General features: G+C 34.3%; 1 protein-coding gene across 1 annotated transcript in view; it reads left to right on the forward strand.

Moving 5' to 3' along the window:
* LOC107867258 (serine carboxypeptidase-like 17) overlaps nt 1-16,766 on the forward strand; it is a 59,065-nt gene that overhangs the window by 28,595 nt on the left and 13,704 nt on the right. The window lies entirely within an intron of this gene.

The raw sequence follows: 16,766 nt of genomic DNA on the forward strand, positions 1-16,766 counted from the left end.
AAAATAATACAATTAAACTTAAATTTTACACACAAAATTTCTCAAAGCCGATCGAGATTCATCTACGAACTGTAAACTACCACAAAATAACAAACTAATTGAGATATTACGATATTACAATTAAACTTAACCTTTACCTAAAAAAAATTTCAAAACCGGCCCACATTCATCTAGCATCTGTAAATTAAAATAAAGCAATAAGATAATAAAGATATCAAAATAATACAATTAAACATAACCTTTACACAAGAAATTCTTCAAAGCTAACCGACATTCATCTACGACCTGTAAACTATAAAAAAAAAATATAATCGTGAACACAAAGCTTCAATTTTGATCCGACTAACTTTTGTCTGAGTGAAAATTTTGACCCTAAAGAATGATTTTGAATGAAAACAAAGAAGATATATATACACATACATGTTGAATTCTATTATGCTGACAAAAATAGTGAAGAAGTTGAGGGTTAGAAAATCAAGTATCCACCAGTCTATACATTCAATCGAATCAAGTTAGATGAACATCAATTATATTCTCCCAATAAGCAAATCAGTTTGTTCTCTAGTTTAACGTATCTCAATATTTATAGAAGTATTTCCTTAATAGAGTCTTATTTTAGGAGTATTTTTCTAACCGAACAATAGAAAGAAAAATATTAATTAATTTTTCTACCATATGTTTTAGGAGTCCCATATATTTTATGAAGTCTAGTAGAAAGAAAAATATTAATTAATTCTACTACCATATATTTTAGGAAGTTTAGTTAATATAATAAAAAATAATTAAATAATAAATTAAAAAAATAGTGAAAAGACAGTTTTATCTAAAGAAAAGTCTTTTAATAAATGACAAAAAGTTCAAATCACTTTTCTAAGGCACTTCACATTTTTAATATATATATATATATATATATATATATACACATTCTTCCTATCAAAACACTCTAATTACACTTACATACCATTCATTTTTTTGCTCAAAATATTCCTATCTTTACATTAATGTTCCATGTTCCAATTACCTTAGTATATAACTTTAATTTTGATCAAAAGAATGAGTTCAAAGAAAGATTTAATTTCACTAGACATTTGCACCATACTAGTCAAGTGTATGTGCTTTGCACGTGAGTCTCGAGTTGATAAATAAAAATATATATAAATAAATAAAATTATTTAAAAATAGCAATAATGTTATATCTATTTAAAAGATATAATTTGACACTATAATTATTTCATCTTAGTCAATAAACTTATATATATACAATGAAAAATTTAATGAATTAAAAATTTCTGCTCATCAAAGAAAAAGATGTACAGAAAAATTAAGTTACAGAGGAGCATTTGTCATACCTATACGCCATATTAAATTTAAACAAAAATATTATTAGTACTCTATAATCCATTTTAGGGCTGAGACTAATATTCATGATATGAAATATAACAGAAAGGGAGAAAAATTAAGAGAGTGCAAATAACAAAACACTCTGTAAGAACATGCTATTATCTTTCGATCTCGTCCAGCATCACTTTACTACCTTGCTACAACTATTGGTCGTACATGGACAAATATTTTACACTCTTCAATTACTCAAAATCAATATTATATATGTCTTTAATAGAAGAAAGTACATAATTAAATGTAAATATTTACCCGATACACTTACGACAAAATCATATGATACATATTGAAAACGTTAACCTCAATTTCTTTGTGACTAATAAATTAACCCACATATGATTGACAAAAAAATATTGAGGGAATAATTTTCTTCTAAATAATAAATGTAGATATCGATAGATCAGCTAAATTTCGAAAATAATAAATCGTATGGTAATTTAAATTGGTAGAAATTATACCTCAATTATCCATGTTCTTTTGAAGCTTTGAATTTGAAATGAAATTTTCACCCTTAACGCATTTTTTCGGGCGAGGTCACAACCTATCAAACATAAATTATAACAAAATCTCAAAAAATAAGGATAGAATCTCAAACTATCACAAATCACACATTAAAATCACATAGTTAGGCAACTAAAACAACATTTAAAAGCAACAAACAAACTAATAAAAGAAATTTAAAGTGCAACGAAATTACAAATTAAATAGAAAAGCAAAGAGACGAATACTTGGATGCTAACTTTAAAAAAGAGAATTTACTTAATTTGTTTTCCATTTTAAGTAAAATTCTTGCCAAAATAACCTACCTATTTTTGTTAAGTTATTATTGAAAAGAGTCTTACAAATTCGGTGAAAAAGTTACTACTTAAGTAGTATTTTGTTACATAAAGGCCTTTTTTTTTTGTGAAAGATTAATACATAATTCCTCAAATATAAATTAATCACTCAAAATTAATAGTAATTTTTATTATGTTTAAATAATAAAATATTTAATAACCAATTTTTAGCAGGACACCTAAAATATTATAAAATAATTAAATAATAATTTAGTAAAATTGTAAATGACAGTTTTATCTATTGCCGAGTCTTTTAATGAAGGACAAAAAGTTCAAATCACTTTTTTAAGGTCTTCACACTTTTAATATATTATAGATTATAGATTATAGATAGATATAGATTATAGATTATAGATATAGATATAGATAAGGCTTTTGAAACTTTGGTTGTTAAATATGTCAAGAGTATAAAAACTTTTTATTAAGTTATAATGAGAAGTACAAATTACTTATATTATTTATAAATTTTAGATATAAGTCTATATTTATGCTTGTAATATTTCACAAGTTACGTTCCTCGCCGTTAAAGAACTAATGCTCTGATAGAAATAAGTTCGACTATGAAGGACATGATTTAAAGACCATAGACGTCTCTGCAGGCTTAAAGAAACAAAGCAATTGCTTTAATCCTTTAAATTTGTGGGGTCTCATTTTTGTAAGCTAATAATAAGTTATAATCATTATTTTTAAAAAATATACTGATATTATTTATAGAAAATATAATTTTTTTATATAAGAGCAAAGAATTATAAAAGTTTGATAAATCTAAAATATTATGTATGAAGAAAGACTAAACAACTTGACTATAATAAACTTCATAAAAAATACAATTGAATTTTAAGGCCTCAACTTTAATTTCGTTGTAGGCCAGTGATGTATTTTGTTGTCTCAGTTAAAGATCAAAATCATCTAAAGAACAAAAATTAATGACCATATCATTTGATGGACAAATCATGCAATTTCTGCAAACGAAAATGTTGGGTTTGAAATCGAGAGGACGTCATGGATGGTCAAACGACCAATCTATTGAAAACTAATATTGAAAAACTTAAAATCTATTGGGAGAAATCTCCCCCAAAACCAAACTCTTTTAACGACTATATTGTGGATGTTATTGTGTTTAGGTATGAGAAGAGGGTCTTCTATTTATAAAGTTTCAAAACCTTTCCTTCAAGAAAGAGGTTAGCCAAATATGGAAAAAAAAATTATATTTCTTCTTTCAAGAAAAGTAAAAGTAATTATGATAACTTTTATTTTTCTTCTAAAAAAAATAAAACTTAAATATAGTAAGAAAATCAGGGCAAAAACCCTAACAAATCTCCCTTTTTTGGCTTGATTATCTTCACTTGATCCGTCTTCTCTTCATCTCACGTGCATGAACTCGTTCTTGATATAATCTTCATAACTGTTGCTTGCCATGGTTAAAAATAAGGTTTAAAATATCATGGTTAAAAATTGGTTTAAAAGCAATATTTTATTTTCATTTTTAAAGATGCAACGGCAGGCGTGTTGAAAATATGGTTGAAACTTGTTCTCCACATGTAGTTTGACAAAAATATTCATTATCGCCCAAATTTTTGCAGCTTGATTTTGAAACCGCTTTGAACCTGTTTAATCTCGTCTCACCACACCATTGGACCATTTAACCATAAGCTCTGATACCACTTGTTGGGTTCAAAATTGAGAGGGCGTCATGCGGAAGCTTAAAGTTTACAAACCAAGACGGTGATAATTCAGATGACAAATAAAAATATAATACTAAAAAAATATTATTGATATGGGTGGTCAAATGACCTACATATTGAAAACTGATATTGAAAAACTTAAAATCTATTGGAAGAAATCTCCCCTAAACTAAACTCTTTTAACGACCACATTGTGGATGCTATTGTGTTTAGGTATGAGAAGAGGGGTCTTCTATTTATAAAGTTAAAAAACTTTTCCTTCAAGAAAGAGGTTAGCCAAATATGGAAAAAAATTATATTTTTTCTTTCAGGAAAAGTAAAAGTAATTATGATAACTTTTATTTTCCTTCTAAGAAAAAATAAAACTTAAATATAGTAAGAAAATCAGGGCAAAAATTCTAACAGAAAATTGGGGTTGGTCCCATGCTCACAAACTACTCATATCTAATTATTGAAAAAGAAAATAAATAGGAAGTTCTTTGTTAACTTATTTTCAAATAGTGAGACAGAAAGATATCATCTTGAATTTTCTGAGCCAATGTATGTAATTAAAACCCGTTTAGATTTTCCTCATGTTTTTTTAGGTGGTGTGCGTGACGAAAACATTACCAGTTACTTTAAACTTCACTTCACATTGGTTTTTATGGAGTAGCTAATTGTTAAATACAAATACAGTGGACTGTGAATTTCTAAACTTATAATGGGCTCCACCAATTAGTTTCTAGAGAAAATGAAATATGTCTTTAAGTCTTGAAAGAAAGATTGATGATATTGACCAACTTAAAGGGTCAAACATAATTAGAAAACTTTATTAAGTTAATTGTGGACTTGATTAATATTTTTAAAACTTTCTAATCTTTTCAAAAATACAAATCAGCCCACACCCCTCTCTTTTCCAATCAACCGTCTCTCTTCTCTCTCTCGAGATAGTTTCTCTCAACTCTCTCCCAACCAATAGTTCTGCAAAATTTCTCCCTTCAATCCTTGGCGACTTCAAGCTCCGGTGATAAATAGCTGGGCCAGTTCCTTTTCGACTTTCAACCGTTTATCAACGTGACAAGCAGTGTTCTCCGGCGACAACAACTTCGAGTTCTTAGTCGTCCCATTTCTTTTTTCACAGGTAAAAAGTTATGTTTTTTTAGTTATGAAGAAACAGAGGAACTTGAGACAGCTTCTCTTCTAGTATTGGTTAACAATCTTAATACTTCTTGCTTAAATTTAAAATGTGGACTGAATAAAATCCTAATTTATGGCATTTATTCTCTACTCTTTTCGGTGTGAAATATAAATTTTTATTGTTATTGTAGTTCTTGTTGTCGAACTGTTGATTCGATTTGTTGGTGATTTTTTATCACCATTGATGTTCTTAGTGTGTGTGTGTTGCGTTGGTGTTGCTGGGTTGATTTGTTATTTTTCTTGGTAAAAATGGTGTTGTCATAGATGAACCATCTTTTGCAACATATGAACCATCTGATACAACAGATTAAACATCTATTGCAATAGATGAAACATCTAATGTAAAAGATTAAACATCTAATGCAACAGATGGAAATCTGATGCAATAATAAAAATCTGATACGACAGATAAATAATCTAACAGATCATTCATCTGTTGCGACAGACGACTCTCTTGTGTGGAAGAAATCTAAACAATATTAATCCAACAGATAACTCATTTGGCAACAAATAAGTGATTTGTTTCAACAGATGAGTGATCTGTTTTTATTGTTTCCAATAGATTACTCATCTGCTGCAACAGGTTGGTTATATGCTGTAATAGATATACTACCTGGTGCAACAGATGTGTGGCCTGTTTTTATTATTTCCAATGAATTGATCATCCGCTGCAACAGGTTAATTATAAATTACAACAGATAACCTACCCGGTGCAACAGATGTCTTCTTCTGCGAACGACTTCTCTTCATCAGGAAAGTAGGTCTTGAGCGGCTTGTAATCTTGATCCACTGGATTTTATGCGAGATGATTAGCTAAAGCTTGTCCTTTAACTTCTTTTCGCGTCACGTATAGAATATCAAACTCGCTCAACAAAATCTGTCATTTTGCTAATTTTCCAGTAGGCATTGGCTTCTGAAAGATGTACTTGAGTGGATCCATTCTTGAGATTAAGTATGTGGTATACGTGGATAGGTAGTGCCTCAACTTTTCCGTGAACCAAGTCAACGTGCAACAGGTCCGCTCCAACAATGTATGCCTTGCTTTATACTGTGTGAACTTCTTACTCAGGTAGTAAATGACTTGTTGTTTCTTTCCTGTATCATCATGCTTCCCTAACACACATCTAAATACATTATCTATAACAGATAGATACAACAACAATGGCTTTCTCGGTTTTGGTGGAACCAATACTGATGGGTTAGACAAATACTCCTTGATTTTGTCAAAAGCCTTCTGATATGCTTCAGTTTATCCCATAACGGCATCCTTCTTTAATAACTTGAATATTGGTTCACAAATTATTGTGGACTGGACTATGAACAGACTGATATAATTGAGTCTTCCCAAGAAACTCATTACGTCTTTTTTGGTCTTAGGAGGTTGTAAGTCTTAGATTGTCTTTATCTTGGATGAATCCAACTCTATACCTCTCCTACTAACAATGAATCCAAATAACTTTCCCGCAGGAACTCCAAAGGCGTACTTGGCTAGATTTAACTTTAGCTTGTACCTTCGCAGCCTTTCAAAGAACTTTCATGAATCATCCAGGTGGTCCGAACTCTTTTCAGACTTGATAACGATATCATCCACATACACCTCGATCTCTTTGTGAATTATATTGTGAAAAAGAGTATTCATGGCCCTCATGTAAGTTACACCGGCATTCTTGAGTCCAAACAGCATTACCCTATAGCAGTATACTCCCCACGGAGTGATGAAGGCTATCTTCTCTGCATCATTCTCATCCATTAAGATTTGATGATATCCTACAAAACAATCAACAAATGACTGCAACTCATGTTTTGCACAATTATCAATGAGAATGTGAATATGTGGGAGAGGAAAATCATCTTTTGGACTAGCATTGTTGAGATCCCGATAATCTATGCATATCCTTATCTTCCTATCCTTCTTTGGTACTGGCATGATGTTGGCCAGCTAGGTGGGATAAGTTGTGACCCTCACGGCGTTAGCTTTTATTTGCTTAGTCACTTCCTCTTTGATTTTTAAACTCAAATCAGGTTTGAATTTTCTCATCTTCTGCTTCACGGGAGGACATGCGGGGTTGGTCAGCAGTCGATGCGATATGATATTAGTGCTCAAACTGGGCATGTCGTCATAATACTAAGCAAACACATCAATGTATTGCTTTAGCAGGCTTATCAATTCTTGCTTTCTTTCACCCTTCAAGTGTATACCGACTCACATTTCCTTTACCATTTCTTTATCACCCAAATTGATGACTTTAGTTTCATCCATATTAGGCTTCTTTTGACACTCAAGTTGCTCGATCTCTAGTGGTAGGTTTTCAGGCATCATGATCTTAGCATACTCCTCATAATCTTGCTCATCACTCGCATTTTGCTCAATGGATTTATTATCTGTCATAATCGTGGGATGAGGATTTTTATTAATATTTGCACTGAAAAGTATAAAAAGTGAGTAAAGTAAATCGATATTGAAAATAGGAAAATAATTTTTGAAAATAAGAATTTTTTATTAATAAAAGCACTGGGCTTTAGCAAGAGGAGAGTAGCAAAAAGAGCTTCGGCATGATTAAAGCCTCAATTGATCATGCAAAATAAAATAATTTCAAAAACAACTACGATTCCACACTACCAAGACTCCTGTCGAAATAGGGATGGGCTGGCGGTCCAATTCTGTAAGACTTCTCCAGGTTCGGCATCTCGGATGGTAAGCTTCTTGAAATCCATTTTCGATTCTCCTTCAATCACGGCCACAAATAGATTTCCTATTCCTTCTATGATGTCTTCATCAACTACTTGCTCTGAAACTGGGACTTGGGTTGGTACAAACATCATCACTCCAGATCTTTCACTGTAGACTCCTTCAGAAGTGGGCTTATATCCAAGCTTTGTAGTACCTTTCTGATGCTTCAGTTGGATTGGCTCAACTATACCATCGGCCTTTGGTCCTAGTCCTATCTTGGGCTGATACCCATATTTCAACATCTCCGACGTAACCATCTTTGCAGCACTCAACATTTTTACTTCAACTGGTTCTATCTTCCCATCTATCCTTGCAGCTTATATGATCTCTAGAGTATGAAAAGTGGCGTCATCTAACTACTTGGTGATTGGAACTGAATTGACTGAATAGATGGGATGACTGAGTTCTGCATGGACAGTAACTTCTATGCGACCCCACCCAAACTTCACGCACTGCTGAAGAGTGAAAGGAACGGCTCTTGCCATGTGGACCCATGGCCTTCATAGCAACAAGTTGTAACTAGATGACACATCCATTACTTGAAATAAGATAGGAAATTTTGCTGGTCCTATCTGCAATGTTAAGTAGATTTCCCTGATGACACTTCTTTGCGACCCATTAAAGGCTCTGACCTTTACCCGACTCTCCCTTATATCCTCTATGTTTACACCCAAATCCCTTAAAGTGGAGAATGGACAAATATTACAACCTAAAACACCATCGATTAACACCTTGTTCACAATCTTGTCATGATATCTGACTGTGATATGAAGTGCTTTGTTGTGTGCAGCCCCTTCTGATGGTAGCTCATCAGTATGGAAAGAGACCTTATTTGCTTCTACCACTCGCTTGATTGCTGCAGCCAAAGTCTCGCTTGTGGTCTCCTTTGGTATGCTAACCCCACATAACACTTCCATCAAAGTGTTACTCTGGGCTTTAGAACTCATAAATAGGGATATAATGGATGTGTGGGCTGGTGTCTTCTTGAGCTGTTCTTCAACCGAATAGTCCATAGGTTGCATCTTCTTCCAAAATTCTGCAGCTTCAGCATCAGTAATATTCCTCTTTGGATTCTGATCTTTCCCGAGAAATCCTCGATTCGGTTCCTCTGGCGCATAACACTTTCCTGACCTAGTCATTCCTTGAGCCACAACAATGTCTATCATTTTGCTCTTTGCTTCAGCTCCATAGTCCCACGGGACTGCTTTAGTGTCATAGTCGGGTCTCCCAGTGGATAATGTGGTTACTTTGACTCTTGATAGGAACGTCTGAATAGTTATTGGCTCCCTCAATTGTAATGTAATAAAAGGTTGTGATGGTAATGCAGTGGCAATTTCTTCTGCATTCCCCGTGGGCATAATAGTTCCTCCCAAATCATACTTATCCTCTAGAGTAATCATATTGACTTCTTGATTTCCATGATTTGGTTAGGGGTTGTTGTTCACATTTGGAGCTGCGGTGGTGCATTTGATTATACCCCTCCTTATCAGAGACTTAATCTGATTCTTCAAGTTCTAGAAGTTTTCTGTGTCATGCCTTTGAACTCCTGAGTGATAAGTGTATCGCTTGTTACCGTTGAAGTTTAGAGAGGTCGGATCAGGGGACTTTCCTTTAATTGGATGGAATAAACCTACTGCCCTTAATCTTTCAAACAACTAGGCCAAAGGTTCAACAATTGGTGTGTAGGTGCGGGTATTTCTGGATTCAAAATTTGGGTGTGGTCTTAGAGCATAAGATGTTCTATTTGGGTGAGCTGGAGCTTGGACAGGGGCAATATAATCTTTATGGATTTTGGTATGCTGGAGCTCTGGGTGGATTGTAATGTGGCTGTGCATTGTACACTGGGACATGTGTAACAAGCTAAGGGTTGCTAGGGTAATGGTAGGAAGATTTTTTGGGTTGGTAGTATGGTGTGGCGGTTGAGACATCTTCCCTCCTTTACTTATTACCATTAATGGAACCAGACTGTATGGCCTTACTTGTAGCGTAATCATAGATTGGATCTTCCCTAACTTGATGCCTTCTTCTATGAAATCTTCCATTTTGACCAATTCTGCAAATATTTAGCCCATCATCGATATCATCTTATCAAAATAAATACCCTCTTGAGCTCAGATAAAATACTTGGAGAGCTCGTTTTCATCCAGTGGGGGCTTGATCCTAGCAGCCTCGGTCCTCCAACGCCATACATATTCTTGAAATAATTCTGATGGCTTTTTTTGTACGTTGGCCAATGAGAATCTATCTGGGGAAATCTCAGTGTTAAACCTAAAACGGCTCATGAAGTCTTCAGCCATCTCCCGCCAGTCACGCCACTTACGGGGGTCTTGTCGGGTGTACCAAGTTAAAGCCTCTCTGGACAAACTCCGAATAAACAATTTCATTTTCAACTTCTCATTTCTTCCTACGCCGACCAACTTATCGCAATAAGCCGTCAGATGTGCATGCGGGTCACCCTTTCTATCAAACACATCAAACTTTGGTGGTTTGTACCCGACTGGCATATCAATGTCTGGGTGAATGCATAAATCATCGTAGTCCAAGCTTTCAATCCCTCTTCTGACTTGCATATTTCTAAATGCCCTATTGAGGCTTTCAAGTTGGGCTGCTATCGACCCTTCTTCACTTGATTAAATATCCTTTCCTAACCTTACATATCGATCCACCTCATATGATACCTTAATAGCTGTGGATGTTTGGAAAGTAGGGTTTTCGATAGCATATACCGGTGGCACAGGTATCTCACAAGTGACATGTGCCTCAGGTATATGCTGCATTTCTGGATAGACTGGCGCAGTAAAGTTCTGAATAGAAAACGAATAGCTAGGTGCATTTCCAACAGTGGGTTGAAGAGTAAACGGGGATTGAGCATTTGGTAGATTCATTGGGCTAGCGGGGGCGATCGGGGGTAATTCAACATTGGAGCCTGGAATTGAGCGGAAAAGCTAGCCATAGTAAGCTTGGTTAGGTCCTACATTTGATGGAGTTCTTCTTTTTGGACCTTGATTTCCTGTGCCATGTTGGCTATTTGATCATCATTTTGAGTATCTGACAGCCTTTGAGAACTCTCGGTGTCATCCACTGGGATTTATTTTGTCTTTGGATCGTAGGTTATATTAAGATTCCGCCAGTTTGCCAGTCGACACAAATCAACTTCTTTTTTTTAGGGGGATAAGTAATTGAAAAGAAATAAAGAAAAAAAAAGGGAACTATGTTAGTTTGGGAGATAATGAAAATGTAACAAGAAAGTAACATATATATAAGCCAAGTTGGCGACATCCAAATGCGTCCTAATATATAACCTCTTTTTGCCCAAAGTAGGTCTATATTGCAATCAGTTTGATGATAAATGGTCTATTTAAACACATTTGGATTTGATAATAAACACGAATTGCATTGAACAAAGGCTTCAAATGGTTACATCAAAATAGATTGAAGATAGCTTAAAAAGAAAGTACAAGGATGGCCGCAAGGGTGTAGCGCCCCAAAATCTGATTCTGAGATGTCAAACAGTGCTCAAGACTATGAGTAGCCTTAAGCTAACCTTGTCTGCATACTATTGAGTCTAAATCTTATAATAATGGAAATATAGATAATATAAGTCGTACTGAATACTGAAACTATCTATAATATCTGAGGATAATCTGAAAAAAATATCTAAAACATTAAAACTGAATAATCTATATCAAAACTAGTAGTCTGACAAGTCTCTACTACTAATAACTAGAGAATCACTGGGACAAACCCCAGGCTAACTCGAATTTGTCTGAAATAAATGCTAAATCCCATAAACTGATAACTAAAAAATCTGAATGGATAGAATAAGCCCCCGGACTATGAGGACTCACCAACTATCGAATATCGATGGAGATGCTTGAACTACTCACGCTGCTGATACTGAGCACCTGTACCAACATTATGAGATAATGTAGCACATAGACGCATATGTGGATCAGTACTTTGAGGATGTACTGAGTATATGGGGGTGATATGCATAAGTAAAACATCATCTCAAAATCATAGTTCATAAAATAATGCATGCTAAATGTAAATGACTCACACAAGCTGGAGTATCTGAAATACTGAAATATGAGGTAATAAGAAGCAAGTCATGCTTTATAAATCTAGTGAGTCATAACATTTAGTTCTAAAAGTTGTACTTGTATTCTCCCTTTAAATCATACTGTCTAAGTGTAGAAGGGCTCACTCTTAAATCTGAAATCTGAAATCTGTAGCTAATATCTATATGTAAAGCAAATCTAAGTAAAATTTGTGAGCCTTTATACTTAGTTTTTTAAAAGCATTTCTTTTATTCTTTTACCTTAGCTAATAGGGAGAATTACTTTAAAAATGTTCTGAAAGTTGTTATTGTTAAGGTTATCTTTAATCTTTAGGAAAAAATGTTCTGTAAGAAAGGTTCTCTTAACTGACATAAATCATGCGAGCAACATGGAGTCCAATGTCTTGTCCTCCTAAGGAAGAAACTTCACGTTGGGGAGAGGCGTCAAACTCTTGCTAGGGAGTATAACCTACCCATGTGATCGATCACAAGCTAAATTTGTCATCCATATAGAAATGGGAATAATCTGATAATATGTACCTACGTTGGCTACATAGTTCTATGGAAGTAGGATGCGCTAAATCCACACTTCCCGCTCGGTGCTAAATACTACTCCCTTTTTATTTGCTACGCTCATTCTATTGGAAATCCACTTTAAAACTAGCATAAGGGTTTATCTAAAACCAATTGTGCATTTATCTGATAAAATCTGTACATAAAGCTGATGTGAATTCTATAAACTAAAATAATTTGTAAAGTGGATTCCATAGCTAAACTGAGGATGAAAAGATCAAAGCTTTTTTTTCTGAAAATCTATAATAATCTGCTCATAAGATGCTTAAAGCATCATCTTTCTTGAATTAACAATATTCAATCTTGGGCTAACAACCCATGCTTTAAATCTCATGTCAAAACATCATAATAATCATGCTTGATAGTAAAATCAATGATAATTCATCTCAAAATCTGAAAATTACTGCAATAAGCATGAAAATATGAAAATAAACATGTAATTCAACTTATAATTCACTTAAAATCTCATAATCTTGTAAATGGCAACATTGGGTATGAACCTTAATTTCAATTTCATGAAAAATCATATAAAATCAAATAACTTTGTAATTTAAAACAAGTTTTGGGCACAAGGATGAAATGAGTATCCTTGTTCATAAATCCCACATACCTTAATTGATGCTTAGATGAACAAACCTTGAATTTTGGATTCCTATTGAGTTCTTGATGATGGGTTCTTGATTATCTTGCTTTTGAAATCTTCAATTTAGAGCTTTCTTGGAGAATCTATGGAGGATTGTGATTTCTTGTAGAAGAAGCTTTTGGTTTTTAGGGTTTTGCTTTTGAGGAGGAGGATGATAATGAGCATAATAGGCTTAGGACATGATTAATCTTGTGTTTTGAACGGATTGGGCTTGGTAATTGTCCAACATACCCTTTTAAAACTCCTAAATGAAGCTGGAAAAACGTAACTGGGTCCCAATTTAATGGGCCAACGCGACGCGACACTATCGCAGTGGCTCACTGGAAATTAACAATTGAGAAATTGGGGGCCTCCGTGATGTGCCAATATCATGGAGGTTCACTGGAAAATGACAATTAGGATTTTTTCCATCTCCGGGATGCGTCAAGTGCCCAGGTGGCACACTGTCAACTTAAAAACGTCATAACTCCTTCACCGAGTGTCGGAATTTGACGAATTTGGTATCGATGGAAATCTTATTCAATTTTCCACACCACGAAAATTCCAAATCTTAAAAATTCCACATAGAATAAATATTATTCATTTTAAAAGCTATACCTTAATATTCTAGGGACAAATTCAAGCTAGGAAAAGTACGGGGTATTACAATGGGCTTACAATAGAGTACGCGATGTGGCTCTTTTAGGGAATATGAGAAACTACAACAGGAAAGAAAATTTAGGGCCAAGTGGGGACGTCGTCATCATCATCACCTGGGCATAGAAAGAAGTCCATGAAATCTAGATTGTTTATTAGCCACTCTGGGTAGTATGAATTATCTTTATTTCTTACGGATTGGTCTCCGTGCTCCTTGTTTGTGCCTTCCCTAACATCATCATTATCATCTGGAGGAATTATGTTATCTACTAATCTCAGAACTACCTATTAATACATGGAGGTGGTGAGATACATATGAGGCAGTATTTCACTTGCCACCTGACACACCATGTCATAGTTAACCAGCCCAGAAATCCTTTCCCAGCTTGGTCGCATTATGAGGACTCTTTTCACTTTCCATACATAATACCCCGATGTGCACCAAGTCGTTTGGCCAACTTTGGCTGAAAGTATATTCATCCACATTTCCTGTAGTTTCCTAACTCTGTCCCAAGGTATTTTTTTTCCATAAGTAATTTTCATTGGAGCCATGTGTGATCACAAAGGGATGTTTTGTTCTATGCTGAATTGACGTAGAACTCTAAGTGGAGCATATGGTTGGATTCCTTCCAACCCAATAAACTCAATGAAATAACTAGTGTACCTCCTTAAAAGTGCTCTTCCTGTGATCTAAGGAAGCTTCCATTGGATGGCACCTCCTGTGAGGTACATCAAATAAGCTCGCCATTCTTATGGTCCTAGTGGTGCCTCCCAAAATCTCAGCCTTTTTTATGACTTTGTATCAGGTTGGGGACGTCCTCTGGGTTGTCTATGATCAACGCCCTTTAATAGAAATGCTCCACGGCCCAGACTTGAAGTAAGAAGCTGCATTCGCCAAAGAAATCCTCCCCTTTCAAGCAAGCAGACAAAGCTCGAAATAATTTTGCCAGTAGCATGGGTACTAACGTAAGCTTCTCAAAATCGATTAACATAGGGAAAACCAAAGGCGTCAAGTTGATGTTGATATGGCCCCTTCTTTGAGGGAAAACTGGAATCCCCAGGAAGGCAAGTGTGAAAGCCATGGGGTGAACACTCTTCCACCTTGCTCTACCACAAAAAAAGTCCTCTCGATAATAGTCGTAGCTCATTTAATATCCAAATCTTTGAAATAGGTAGACTAAGTTAACCCAACCGTGTCTGATGCTCCTCGGTGCATGGTCTGCCCATAAACCTAAAGTACACAAAAAACCAATACTGGTCATGGCTGACGGGGCTAACGACACTCTCCCTTCAAGAGGCAAATTCATGAGGCTACTAATGTCTTCCAAAGTTGGGGTGATTTCAAAGTCTGCAAACTGAAATGTCACGGTGGCCGAATCCCAAAACTCAACCAATAGTTTCACGAGCACTTCGTTGGCTTGAATATCCATGAGGGGCACAAAAGAGCCTAAGTATTCTCTGACTTCGGCCCCATGCACGGCCCGAATGTTTTTCCACCAGTTTTGTAAGCTTTGGGGGACTGAGGCAATCATTTGGATATTTGGTATAGTTTGGTTGGTATTCATCTGAAAGAAAGAGTAAAGTATATGATAAGTTGTTTATCGCAAATCCATTATATGTTTTAGTTTAGATCGTTCACACCAATCTTCACACAAAAATATGTCGACAGGTTTGTAACCTTTGACAGAAGGGTGGTTTCCTAATTGCGATGACGATGCCTTGGACCATCTCACCTAAAGTGTATGCAATATGACCTATTACTAGAGTAAGATTTTTTTCTAAATTTTTTAGAGTAGACTGAATAGCTGCGAGAAGGTGCACTAACCTGATTGCACAGACTCTTAAACTAAAGAATTCAAAAAAGGTTTGGAGGAGTGTAAGACATCCCCCGCATAAACCACAGTGTGTGAATTATGTACAGCCAAAGACTCGATAGAAAATTCAAGTGATAAAGCAGTAACAAGTAGAGTTGTTCAAACAAATAAGGAACCCAAGTTTGGATTTGGCTTGCGTCCTTTCATACAAAGCATGATATAAAGATACGTAAAGCAGATAACATAATAAAGCATGGAAATTATAAACTAAGCATGTTAAGGTTAAAACCTAAGTACATGGGGTTTCCCTAGCAGAGTCGTCATTCTGTCGCGCTCTATTTTGAACCGGTCAAAATAGCACACAATGTGTGGTGACATGTGTCATGACTCTTGTGTTTTGAAAAATTATTTTTTAGAGTCTCCACCTAACTTTTAGGAAAATTAGAAAAACTGTTTTTATGCAAAACTCTGTTTTGGTCTTTCAAAAACGTTTTGAGATTCTGAATAAGGATTTTGGTTACTCGAGGGGAAGGTGTTAGGCACCCCTTAGAGCTATCAGAAGATATTCCTTATGCTCAGTTTACGAAAATTATTTCTTTGTTATTTGCAAACGTGTTGAGAAATGTTTTGTTATATATTTTCTCGTTATTATTTAAAGGGAAATCTGAGGTATAGTAAACAAGATGCTACCATGTACAACGAGGTAATATAATTATCGCAAAATATATGTATGGATATTTTTAGAATACGAAAAGGATAGTAATATAATTTCCACATGGAGAGTGCAAAATCTTATAGTCCGATAAAGAAATTTTAAGATAGGTGAAGTTTAAGTATATGACTAAAAATGTAAACAAACATATTTTTTCATGGCATGAAAGTCTATTGGCGAAATGTATATTTAGGAGTATGTGAAGAAATATGCGAGAGATTATGAATAGGTTGGAATTAAAATAAAAATAATAATAATAACGATATAATGTGTAGCATGTGAAGTTGTTTAAACCATAATAATAATAATAATAATAATAATAATAATAATAATAATAATAATAATAATAATAATAATAATAATAATAATAATAATAATAATAATAATAATAATAATAATAATAATAATAATAATAATAATAATAATAATAATAATAATAATAATAATAATAATAATAATAATAATAATAATAATAATAATAATAATAATAATAATAATAATA

This window comes from Capsicum annuum, chromosome 4 (assembly GCF_002878395.1).
Source record: "Capsicum annuum cultivar UCD-10X-F1 chromosome 4, UCD10Xv1.1, whole genome shotgun sequence".
NCBI lineage: Eukaryota > Viridiplantae > Streptophyta > Magnoliopsida > Solanales > Solanaceae > Capsicum > Capsicum annuum.